Genomic DNA, 12,178 nt, shown 5'->3' on the forward strand with positions numbered 1-12,178 from the left:
CACCTCAGCCTCCCAAAGGCGCAGGATTACAGGCTGAGCCACCGAGCCTGGCTCACCTTGGCTTTTAATAACACAAAGAGCTGCGGTTTTGAAGCATTTCCTCTGGGTCAGATCCTGTGCTAAGTGCTTGGTATTCTCATTCCCATTTTAGAGGTGTGGAAAGTGAGGTTCAGAGTGGCTTCGGTAAATGGTTTAGGCTTATCCTGCCAGGCAGAGGCAGGGCCGGGGTCCAGCACAGTCTTGAGTCCACTGGACCTTGCTGCCCTCTCACCAGGCCCCTGTGCCTTCCTGTTTTTTACTCCCCACCCAACCTTTCTTGTGGGTTCACATTCCTCTGAGACCGGGTAGGAAATAAGGGGGTGGGCTGGGACTGGGACCGGTCCTTGCAACCAGAGAACTTGAGGCCGAGGGCAACGCCTGGTGTGTAGATGGTGCTCCCAAAAGAGTTATGGGTGTCCCTGCTGATCCCAGCAACCTCTGCTAGAGACCAAGCCAGACCCAGCTCTGCCTCTTCGAAAGCTCCATTTTGGCGCCTTAGGCCTTGGAAACAGCCCCACAGGTGGGTGCCCCTTGGCTAAGCCTGGTCCTGGGCCTGTCCCCCAGGCTGTGACTGCACTCACGCAGCGTGAGGCAACATGTTCCTTGGCGAAATCACAGTTCCTCTCCCGCTGCTCTGCCCGCCCGGGAGGCCTGTCAGAGTTGTGTTGTGCAGGGGAGGCTGGGTGAGGTGGGAAGGAGGAGAAGGAGCGGGGCGCAGGCCTGGGCAGGCAGGAGGGCTCTGGGACGCCTGGGGCCTTGGGGGAGGGAGGGGGATGCTGAGTGGGGAAGTGCGGCCTGAGCAACTGGAGAAGGGGCTTCACTTTCTGGGGTGAGTGAGGACACCGGGACACCACCCCTCTGCAGGAGGCCCTGGGCCTTGAGGGGGCCCCCTAGGCTGCCTGCTTCCTGGGGCAGGAAGTCCTCACTGTGGCCAGAATCCTGCTAGGCCCGGCGCAGATCAGGCTGTAGGAATGTGTGCGGTGAGAGAGGCTGGAGGGGCCCCTTCCCCCGTCTCATGGCTCTCTCTGCTGTGTGTGTGTGTGTGTGTGTGTGTGTGTGTGTGTGTGTGTGTGTGTGTGTGTCCGTCCTCACTGACTTGCCCTGTTCCCCACCAGCCTCTATTTTTTTCCCCCTTTCTCTGACCCCGCCATTTTTCCACTCCTCTCTTTGTCTCCTTTCTTTTTTTCTCTGACTCTGGTTTTCCCTCTCTCTCCACAGCCATTCTCTGTCCCTTGCCCTCCCGGAGGGTGATTGTGCTGCCCGTGGCTGTTGTGCCCAGCTCCAGGGTAGACAGGGTTGCCTGCCGGATGGCAGGGCCCGGGCCCACTGCCTGGTGCCTGTTGCCATGGGGACCCCGAGGCAGCGCAGCCGACTTGGCTGTCTGGCAAGGAGGGCAGGAGAGGCTGCGGTGAGGGGAGAGGCCAGGTCTGTCCTTCACAGCCCCCAAATGGCCCGCCCCAATGCCAGAAGCTCTGGCTGGGGGAGGGGGGATTGCTTGCGACTGTGTGTGTTCTGGGCTGGGTGCTGTCAGAGCAGCTCCCCTGAGGGGCCACATCGTGGGGGTCGGTCACACCTGGGATCAGACTGCCGGTGTTCGAATCCCTTCCGGCCTCTTTCTGGGTTCTGCTGGAGGTGGGTAGGAGGTGGCAGATGGCTTCAAAGGAGGAAGCCACAGGGAGGCAGCCAGGTGGGTGGATGGGGAGGAGGAAAGAACAGGCAGACCCGCTCTTCAGGGGAAGGGTCTGTGAGTGAGCCCTGTGTCTCTGGGAGCAAGCAAGCAGGAATGTAGCTGAAATTCCTGTGCCCGAGAGGAGCCTATCTAGCTGTGCATGAAGCTTCCTCCACATTGAGAGCTTAGAATTTACAAAGCACAGTTCCCAGTTCACAGAGGGTTTGCAGTTTCCTCACTGGTAGATGCTCAGTGGGTCGGTGTTCCAGAAAGTGCGTCGACCTTGGGCCATGCTGGGAAGGAGTACTGATAATAATCACCGTCTCCTGCAGAGCACATGAGGGTAAACAGGAGGGGAGCTTCTTGGACGTCCTGGTTCCGGGTAAGGGTCCCGGCCTGGCAAGTCTGAGCAAGGAAGGGCTGGTGGCTGGTTTAGATGCCTGAGACATAGCAGCAATCATTCTGGCTGCCAGGCAAGAGAGACGGTTATCAGCCAAGTGGCCACGCAGCCTCAGCTGTGAGGTGAACGGACTTGGGCTCAAGTCTACCCTTTAGTGGTTGTGTGGTTTTGTGTGTGTGTGTGTGTGTGTGTGTGTGTGTGTGTGTGCGCGCACATTACTTACCCTTCCTAAGCCTGTTTCCCCGTCTGTAAAATGGGAATAATCACAACATCCAACTGTTAGGGCTGTGTGAACATTAAAAGAGGTGATACGTGGCCGGGGTCGGTGGCTGAGGGTGTAATTCCAGCACTTTGGGAGGCCGAAGCAAGTGGATTGCCCAAGTCCGTGGGGTTGAGACCCGCCTGGGCAACTTGGCAAGACCTCATCTCTACAATAAATCAAAATTAGCTGGGCGTGGTAGCGTGCGCCTGTAGTTCTGGCTGCTTGGAAGGCTGAGGCGGAAGGATCGCCAGAGCCCAGCAGGGCGAGGCTGTGGTGACCGGGAGCGGCCACGGCACTCCAGTCTGGGTGACAGAGTGAGATGCCAACTCAAAACAAAAATTAAAAGAGGCAATAAGTATACAATGATTAGCACAGTGTCTGGTGCATCTTACCTACTTAAGCAATGAGGGGCAGTGATTCCCAGTCTCACCAGCACACCTAGCCCTGTCAGTTTCCTAAATGGAGGAAACTGTGCCCAGAGAGGTTGAAACATTTGCTCCCGCCCCAGAGGTCACTGGCTGTGGTCATACTGCAGGGACAGCTCCCAAACAATACAGAGAGGCGGGAATGAGGATGTTGGCTGAGGTTAACCTGAAGTTCCCAGCCCCACCCCACCCCAGCCTGGCCTGCAGGCTCTGCTCCCAGCCCCCCACACAGTCAGGTTCTACACGCTGCTTGGGGTGTAATGACATCTTGCCTGTCTCCCCATCTAGACCTTGGCTCTGTGAGGGCGGAGCCAACTTAGGCTTGGTGTCTGGGCCTGCCCTGGCACAGTCTCTCTCTTTTTTTTGAGTTGGAATCTCACTCCTTCACCCAGGCTGGAACGCTCATGGCCACTGCAGCCTCTACCCGCTGGGTTCCAGCGATCCTTCTGCCTCAGCCTTCCAAGTAGCCGGAACTACAGATGCGTGCTACCATGCCCGGTTATTTTTTAATTTTGCTGTAGAGTTGAGGTCTCGCCAAGTTGCCCGGACTGGTCTTGAACCCGTGGGCTCAAGCAATTCACTTGCCTCAGCCTCCCAAAGTGCTGGGATTGCAGACTGAACCACAGAGCCTGGCCTCTTCTTCTTCTTCTTTTTTTTTTTTTTGAGAAGGAGCCTCGGTCTGTTGCACAGGCTAGAGCACAGTGGCATGCTCACAGTCACCGCAGCCTCAGCCTGCTGGGTTCAGGCAAACCTCTGCCTCAGTCTTCCAAGTAGCTGAACCTCAGGTGTGCACCACCATACCCGGCTAATTTTTTGATTTATTGTAGAGATGAGGTCTCACCAAGTTGTCCAGGCTGGTCTCAAACTCCTGGGTTCAGGCCATCCTCTCGCCTCAGCCTCCCAAAGTGCTGGGATTACAGGCGTGAGCCACTGCACTCAGTCGACTCAGTCTCTCAATAAGTGCCGGAATGAAAGGAGGACAGGGACTGGGCATGGTGGCTCACATCACCAATACTTTGGCAGGCTGAGGCAGGAGTATTGCTGGAGGCTGGGTGTTAGAAACCAGCCTGGGCAGCATAGCAAGACCTTATCTCTACAGAAAATTGTCAAAGGACGACAGGACCATGGCACCCTACAAACCTTTTCCATATGTTCCCCCCTTTGCACTTCAGGACAGTTCTACAACGGACTTGGGTTTCTCATCTTACAGATGAGGAAACTGGCCCGTGGTAGGGGGCGTGCTCAGGTGTTGAATGAATGAATGAATGAATGAATGAAGAGAGGAATCAGGTTGCCTCTGCTGCTGAGGGCAGGCTGGGATTCTAGTGCAGGCTGCCCATTTCAGAACTCTCTGTCCCACTGCCTCCCTTTCCTCATTTCGGTTTCCCAGAGTGAGAAACAAGGGCTGCTGGGAAACAAGGCCCCACCCAGCCCCCCCACTGCTCCAGACTTCCAGCCTCCTGGATGCTGCTCCTTCACAGGTGCACAGCACTTCACAGTGGGCCAGGTGCCTTTCGTCGCAGGTCTCTCCTTTCGTCTTCACACAACTCCTGGATGGAGACGGGTGGGAATGCTTGTCATTTCTTTTCCCCAGGAGGAAACCACTTCCAATAACTTGCTCAAGGTCTGCTTGGCTCTAAGACCTTTCACTTAAGACCTTGGACAGAGACCTCTGTGCCTCAGTCTCTCCATTCACACGAAGCAGGTGTAATGGGTCTTCAAAGCCCTTCTCACTCTGGTGGAGCTGAGGACAAGGCTCCCGGGTGGACCGAGGCGGGGAGGAAGCCCGTGCTCACGTCCTGGCTCTGTGGCCCGGAACTGGGGACCCTGCGTGGGACTCGGGACTCCTCTGGGTATAGATCCCCTATGTCCTTCACCAATGGCAGCGCCTCAAGTATTTGCTCTTGGATAGACAGAGGTGAAAGGGAAAGCCTTCAGGAGTGCCCTCCCACTCACCCAGGCCCCTGTGAGGGCCTCTGGGACGACGGGGCAGTTCTCAAGATGACCCTGCAGAGGGTGGGTGTCAGATTTCAGAGGAGTTTATTTTTATCCCTGGGGGTGGAGGGAGGCAGGTGATGTTCAGGCTGTCTGTTCTAGAATGGGGTGAGGGGGCAGGGATGGGAGCCAGGCCACAAGCAGGGAGTCCTGCCTGACCTCAGTCTGCATTCTCCTTGCCTGCGTGGGGGTGACTAGCGGGAACCGGGGACCCACTACAGAAGCTCACGTGTGTGGTCCACAGAGAGCCAGGCTCTGGGCGCTCTGGGGCCTGTGGATACCAGGGGGAGAGAGAGAGGGTTCCTGCTTTGTGTCTCTTTGGTCTGTCAATCAAATACTCCCACAATTACCCAGTGCCGGGAGCACCGGAAGGGGAGGGGATGGAGGAGCTGAGGGAGTAGCCTCACAGAGGTGGAGGAGCAGGGAGAGGGCTCCAGGCAGAGGGACTGGCATGGGCAAAGACCCAGTGGTGGGGGTGGCGTGATGCACTTGAGGAGCTGAAAGAAGGCCAGTGAGACTGGGGACACGTGGTGTTGTTACAGGACCCCCGGTTCATGTCCGTTGCTTGGTAACAGACCAATACCCGAGACAGTGGGAGTTGTTTTTTGTTTTTGTTTTTTTTGAGTCAGAGCCTCACTCTGTTGCCCAGGCTGCAGTGCAATGGCACGCTCATGGCCACCGCAGCCTCGACCTGCTGGGCTCAGGCGATCCTTCTGCTTCAGCCTTCCAAGTAGCCAGAATTGCGGGTGCGCGCTACCACGTACGACTGATTTGTGATTAATTGTAGAGACGAGATCTTGCCAAGTTGCCCAGGCTGGTCTCGAACAGGTGGGCTCAGGCAACCCACTCGCCTTGGCCTCCCAAAGTGCTGGGATTACAGGCTGAACCACCGAGCCCGGCCGGCAGTGGGAGTTGTAGCAGAAAGAGTTTGATGATGGAATGGCTGCCAAACGAGAGAGTGGTAGGGAACCCCAAATCCATGTCCTCGAGGAATTTTGGCTCGAGTTTTTTTTTTGAGTCGGAGTCTCCCTCTGATGCCCAGGCTGGGGCACACTCACACCCACCACAGCCTTGACCTGCTGGGTTCAGGCGATCTTTCCACCTCAGCCTTCGAAGTAGATGGAACCACAGGTGTGTGCCACCACGCCCAGCTAATTTTTTGATGTACTGTAGAGACGAGGTCTTGCCATATTGCCCAGGCTGGTCTCGAACCCGTGGGCTCAGGCAATATTCTTGCCTCCGCCTCCCAAAGTGCTGGGAGTATAGGCATGAGCCACCGTGCTTGGCCTAGCCTGAGGTTTTTTTGTTTTTGAGTTGGAGTCTCACTCTGTCACCCAGACTGGAGTGCAGTGGCCCCTTCCAGCCACCGCAGCCTCGACCTGCTGGGCTCCGGCGATCCTTCCGCCTTGGCCTTCCGAGTAGCTGGAATTACAGGCATGTGCTACCACGCCCGGCTGATTTTTTGATTTATTGTAGAGATGAGGTCTCGCTGCCCAGGTGGGTCTCGAACCCGCAGGCTCAGGCAATCCACTCACCTCAGCCTCCCAAAGGCGCGGGATTACAGGCTGAGCCACCGAGCCTGGCTAGCCTGAGGTTTTTAGGGGAATTTTGGTGGGCTGGGGCCGAGGAGATGGGGGCTGCTGATTGGTCGAGGAGTGAGGGGTGAAGTCATAGGATGGACGGGGTGAGGGGGGGATGAAGAGACTGTATTCCCCTGTTGCTTGGCTCTTCTGAAGGGAGTCTTTGGACTGGCTGGTGTCAGTGGACTCATTGAAATGCAGGATTTGGAAAATACCCCAAAATAGAAGCTTGAGGTTTTCAAATGTTCAAGATGTTATCTACAAGTTAGGACCTTTTGACAGGGCTAAGTGACTTTCAAGCCGTAAACAGCTGTAGGGAAGTGGGCTGCAAGCTGGTGAATGCTTAGCTATGCTTTTGTTCAAAGCTTATGCTTTTGTTCAAAACTTAGAAGTTTCGTTTTATTGTGGACAATTTCAATGACAGCAAGACTTGGAGGCATGGGCAGGGGTGGCCCGTGAGGGGCCTCCGAGATTTCGGTAAGGAGTTCTTCCTATAAGCCAAACCAGTTCATGGTTGGAAAGTGTCTTGGAGACTATCTAGTTAAATGGTCCATTTGACAGATGAGAAAACTAAGGTCCAGAGAGCTAATACAAAATCTATCTTTTTTTTTTTTTTTTTAGTTGGAGTCCTGCTCCATTGCCCAGGCTAGAGTGAAGTGGCACGCTCATGGCCACCCCAGCATCAACCTGCTGGGCTCCGGCCATCCTTCTGCCTCAGCCTTTCAAGTAACTGGAACTACCAGCACATGCTACTGTGTCTGGCTAATTTTTTATTTATTGTAGAGATGAGATTTTGCCAAGATGCTTGGGCTGGTCTCGAACCCACGGGCTTAGGCAATCCACTTGCTTTGGCCTCCCAAAGTGCTGGGATTAGAGGCTGAGCCACCGGGCCTGGCCCAAACCTACCTTTTTACTTTTTATTTTTATTTTTAAAATTTTTTAAAAAGTAATCATTTCTTTAATGTTTAATTCTTAAAAGTGAACAAGTTCCATTTATAATGACCATTTAGAAATGAATACATAAAATAAAAAAAACCAGTAGATTGACACATATTTTAATAATTGAAATAGAATAATACTTGACAGAAGAAAGCCCTGGATATTTATGTTACTATCATGCTGCCTGCATATATTTTAATCCTAAAATTGAGACAGAGTTTACTTAAACATCTAAGGCTTGAGTTTTCTCTGTGCAGTGGGAAACAAAAATGTAAAAATGATGAAAAGTTAATTTCAATGTGAAGATTTTAAAAGAAATTTAGAAAACAACCTGCCCATCTAAAACATGAGGTTGATTGGGGGTTTTTTTGTGATTATAACAAACAAGACAAATGTATAGCAGAACTGTTACATAGAAAAATAGTGTGCAAAATCTCTTGTTAAAATTCAAAAGCTTAATTGGGAAACTAGAAATCACACACTGAAAAAATGCAGCTAATATATAAGTTAATTCTATACATATACAATCAAATAAACAGAGGTGATTTTAAGACACCGGGCAAAAAGTCACATATACTTGAATAGAAGGTAACTTCAAGCCATGAGCATAAAATCAAGGCATTCGCTTTATTTTGAGCAGGGAAGTAGCATAAGCAACTCAGAGGTCCCTAGAAAGAGGACTCTTCCCTCATAGCAAGCACCTCCCACCCCAAGAGATAGTTTTGGGAGAAGTGTCTTCTATCTGGCTAGCTGTGTTACCTGCTACTGCCCCTGCTCCAGTATGAGCCCAAGGAGCCTCATTTTGAGAGAAGAAACTTTCTTTTTTTTTTCAAGTCAGAGCCTCACTCTGTCGCCCAGGCTCGAGTGCAGTGGCACACTCACAGCCACCGCAGCCTCGACCTGCTGGGCTCAGGCGATCTTTCCGCCTCGCCTTCCAAGAGAAAGGAGACTTTCACATGGGTGTAAGAGGAAGGCGGGAACCACTCATCTTAATCAAGTTGGAGAAAATGAAGGTGATCTGTCTACCTTTCCAAGTTGCTTCCATGTGAAAATCAGTTTCAAGATCCTTTCATTAAAAAATAGTCTCATCAAGTAACCTCGTAAAGGAAAGGTTACTGAGCCTCAGACTAGCCAAGAGAAAACAATTGATGTTCTGCTTGGCTACTGTGTGCAGGACCCTTACAAGGTGCCTGCTAGTTCCCAGGGAGCGCTGCTATGCATTCTGTGCCGGAAACTTCAGGTACTGTCCTCGGGCCTCGAAATGGTCAGCGGGTCGGTTGTACGCCGTCCACACTGGGGCTCCCACAAGCAATTGCCTTTGTGTGGTAGATTCCTGCAGGGAGCGTTATCATGTCTCCTTTCTCCATGAAGATCCGGATCCACTTATCCTCTTTAGCTCTGGCATCAAAGTACCCACTGCCATCCAGAACGTAGCGAATCTCATCATCCAAGTGCAAGTGCTCCTCATAAACCATCTTCATCTTTTCTTCATAATTGTGGGTAGTTTATCTTTGCATATGGTTATTATGTCCATCCAGGAGTAGTTTCTCTCTCTTCGGATCTTTTCTAATTCTGGATCATTCTCATATATGTCAGCATCCAGCTTCCAGTAGAGCACCCCGAGCTGGTGCAGTTGCTCCAGGCCCACCGGGCGGCTGGACTCAGGGCGGTGCGGCTGCTGCGGGTCATCCGAGGACTCGTCCATGTAGCAGGCCTGCACCATGGATGTGGCCGAGGGGGGCTGCGCAGAAAGGCTGCCGGGGGCAGAGGCCGTCGTGCTCTCCAAACCTACCTTTTTATTTTATTTTATTTTATTTGAGTTGGAGTCTCACTATCACCCAGATTGGAGTGCAGTGGCCGCTCCTGGCCACCGCAGCCTTGACCCGCCGGGCTCCGGCGATCCTTCCGCCTCAGCCTTCCAAGTAGCCGGAATTACAGGCGCGCGCTACCACGCCCGGCTAATTTTTTGATTTATTGTAGAGATGAGGTCTCGCCTGCCCAGGCGGGTCTCGAACCTGCGGGCTCAGGCAATCCACTCACCTCAGCCTCCCAAAGGCGCGGGATTACAGGCTGAGCCACCGAGCCTGGCTAAAACCTACCTTTTTAAAAGCACTTACCATGTGCCAGGTATCTGACCAAACACTGTTTTCTGCTTTCATCATATTTTTTTTCTGAAAATATAGCTGGCATTTAAAATTCAATTTAATCTATACTAAATTAAAATTTAAGTGTTTTCTCTCAAGAATTAAAAAAGTTGGCCAGACATTGTGGCTCACACTTATACTCCCAGCACTTTGAAAGACCAAGGTGGGAGGACCACTTGAGGCCAAGAGTTCAAGACCAGGCTGTGTTCCATTGCTCCAAAAAAAAAGGAAATAATTAATTGAGGCAAAATTCACATAATATAAAGTTAACTTTTTGAAAAGTGTCTAGACGCAAAATTAGGATGCATGATAGGGCACTGGGGACCATTTCTTGTCTTCTGGAATGAAGAAATGATCTGATGTTACACCACAGGCGGAAGCCTACGGGACAGCCCACTGGTGTCCTTCTTCCCAGGCCTCAAGCTGGCTTCACGAACAAATGCTCCCTCTTTTAGCTATGAATTTGGCACCCCCCGCCACCCTTTTTTGCCTCGTCTTCTGGGAACCTTGAGGCCAAGCGCAGTTCTCTATGGCAGCAGCTGGGTTCCTGCTCTAGTCCTGTCTTCCCTTGTTTGCCTCCTTCACTCTGCTTGCATTTTGGCTCCTGCCACGTGTGCATCCTACGTGCATCCCCTATGTGTGTGCAGGCCACCTCATAGCCTTTTTTGGGAAGAAGGGAGGGAACAGGCCCAAAGGGGAGCTTTGGAATGTTGAGAGGTTCCCCTGGCTTGCTGCTGGGGAACCGCCAGGGGCTGGCCTGGATTGCATGGTCTCTCTGAGACGCGGGGGCCACTTTTGTGGGGACATCCGTTTGGGCCCCTCCCTTGCCCTGCTCAGGGTGACCTGGCTCAGACAGTGAGGCCTTTCATGGGGCCTGGCCGGCAGCTCTGGGGTGGGCCAAAGGCCTCTTCTCCCTGCCCCTCCCAGGGCCTGCCTTTCAGGGCCTCACATCCCCCTCTGGAGAGGCAGGGGAGGGAGAGTGGGAAGCACAGGCACTTGGCAGTCTTGCAACCTGGTCTGAAGTCTTGCTCTGCGGTTGCTGGTGTTTCTGTGAATTCTCACAGACCCTCTCACGTGAGCTCATAACCCTGCCCCTCACACGGTTGCTATAAGGTTCTGGTGAGCTCATAGGTAGAAAGCACCGTGTAAACATCCCAGTTTGAACTATGTTTGGGTCTCTCCCAGTTCTATTTCTTTTTTTTTTTTAAGTTGGAGTCTCATTCTGGCATTCAGGTTGGAGTGCAATGGCACGCTCCTGGCCACCGCAGCCTCGACCTGCTGGGCTCCGGCGATCCTTCCGCCTCAGCCTTCCAAGTAGCTGGAACTACAGGCGCGCGCTACCACGCCCGGCTGATTCTTTGTGATTTATTGTAGAGACGAAGTCTCACCAAGTTGCCCAGGTGGGTCTTGAACCCACGGGCTCAGGCAATCCACTCACCTCGGCCTCCCAAAGTGCTGGGACTACAGGCTGAGCCACCGAACCCGGCCCCAGTTCTATTTCTGTAGGAAGTCCAAACTCAACTTTATAATGCTAGCAGTAAGAGCTCAATAATTGTTAGCCACAGGGTAGGCATGTGCTAGGAGGTTTATATGCTTGATCTCCTTTCATTTCTTTCCCATAATGATTCGTGGAGGTAGGTATTATGATCTCATTTTTACAGATGAAGAAACTGAGGCCCGTAGAGGTCCAACAGCTTGCTGAAGGTTACACAAGTTAGCTGTAGAAGTGGGCTTGAACCCAAGTCAGGTCTGCCCCGAGGTCTGGGCACAGCCTGCATCATGGTGGGTCACTTCAGAGGCCACCCAAGTCTACCCCCACCTCCAGGGCGGGTCTCCTTAGCACTAGGCCTGCTGTTCTGGACAGGGCCTGTGAGAACGGTGATCTCTGCTGGCCAATCGCTGCAGGCCACACCCCTCTCTGGGAGCCCTCCGTGGTTGCTGGGACTCCTTGGTCTCTAGCAGGGTCTCCTCTCCCTGTCTCCACCCGCGCAGGGATGCCCAGCCTTCCTCTGCCCACTCCCGTTACCCCAGCGTTCACATCACCTGGACCATGGGTGTTCTGCATCCCTTTCTGCTGCTCCTTGAGGCCTCTCTGCTCTGCAGACCTCCTCCTCCCTCAGGTCTCAGCTCCAAACCCTCCCTTGTCATTAGTCTTTTCTTTTCTCTCTTCCATATGCAATTATTCGGCGCCCATCCTGTGCTGGGTGTGAACCTCTGTCCTGTGGGAACAGCAGCTGCACAGTTGGGTCAATGCTGTGATGGCGATGGCCAGGTTGCAGGGGCCTAGGGGTTCCTATTGCTCCCTGGGGAGGAGTGAAGGGGGAGGGGGAAGGGCTCGCCCAGCAGATGGGCGGGAAGAGGGACTCTAGGCAGCAGCAGTGCCTGCCTGGTGGAGGAACAGAGTAGGAGGGAGAGTGATGCTCTGAGGGACTGCATGTGGGCTGGAGCTTGGAGAGCGGCCGCCGGTGATAGTGGTAGGAGTTATCATGGCCGGACCTTGATCTTGAGAGCAACCAACGGGGAGCCATCGAGAAATCTGGGGCAGGGAGGTGTCGGGTGAGGCTTGATTTTTAGAAAGGTCTGTGTGAGGCTGGGCACAGTGACTCGTGCCTATAATCCCAGCACTTTTGGAGGTCAAGGTGAGAGGATTGCCTGAGCCTATGGGTTCGAGACCAGCCTGGGCAACTTGGCGAGACCTCATCTCTACAATAAATCAAAACATTAG

At 53.1% G+C, this 12,178-nt stretch overlaps 1 protein-coding gene and 1 pseudogene across 1 annotated transcript in view; one reads left to right on the top strand and one right to left on the bottom strand.

The window, feature by feature from the left end:
* The window catches only part of ACOT11 (acyl-CoA thioesterase 11), a 60,092-nt gene that overhangs the window by 15,722 nt on the left and 32,192 nt on the right, over window positions 1-12,178 (top strand). The gene's annotated exons all lie outside the window — the stretch shown is intronic.
* LOC103270281 lies at window positions 8,523-9,032 on the bottom strand (annotated as a pseudogene).

Source organism: Carlito syrichta, unplaced genomic scaffold (genome assembly GCF_000164805.1).
Source record: "Carlito syrichta isolate Samal-C Ts95f unplaced genomic scaffold, Tarsius_syrichta-2.0.1 Scaffold309778, whole genome shotgun sequence".
Classification (NCBI taxonomy): domain Eukaryota; kingdom Metazoa; phylum Chordata; class Mammalia; order Primates; family Tarsiidae; genus Carlito; species Carlito syrichta.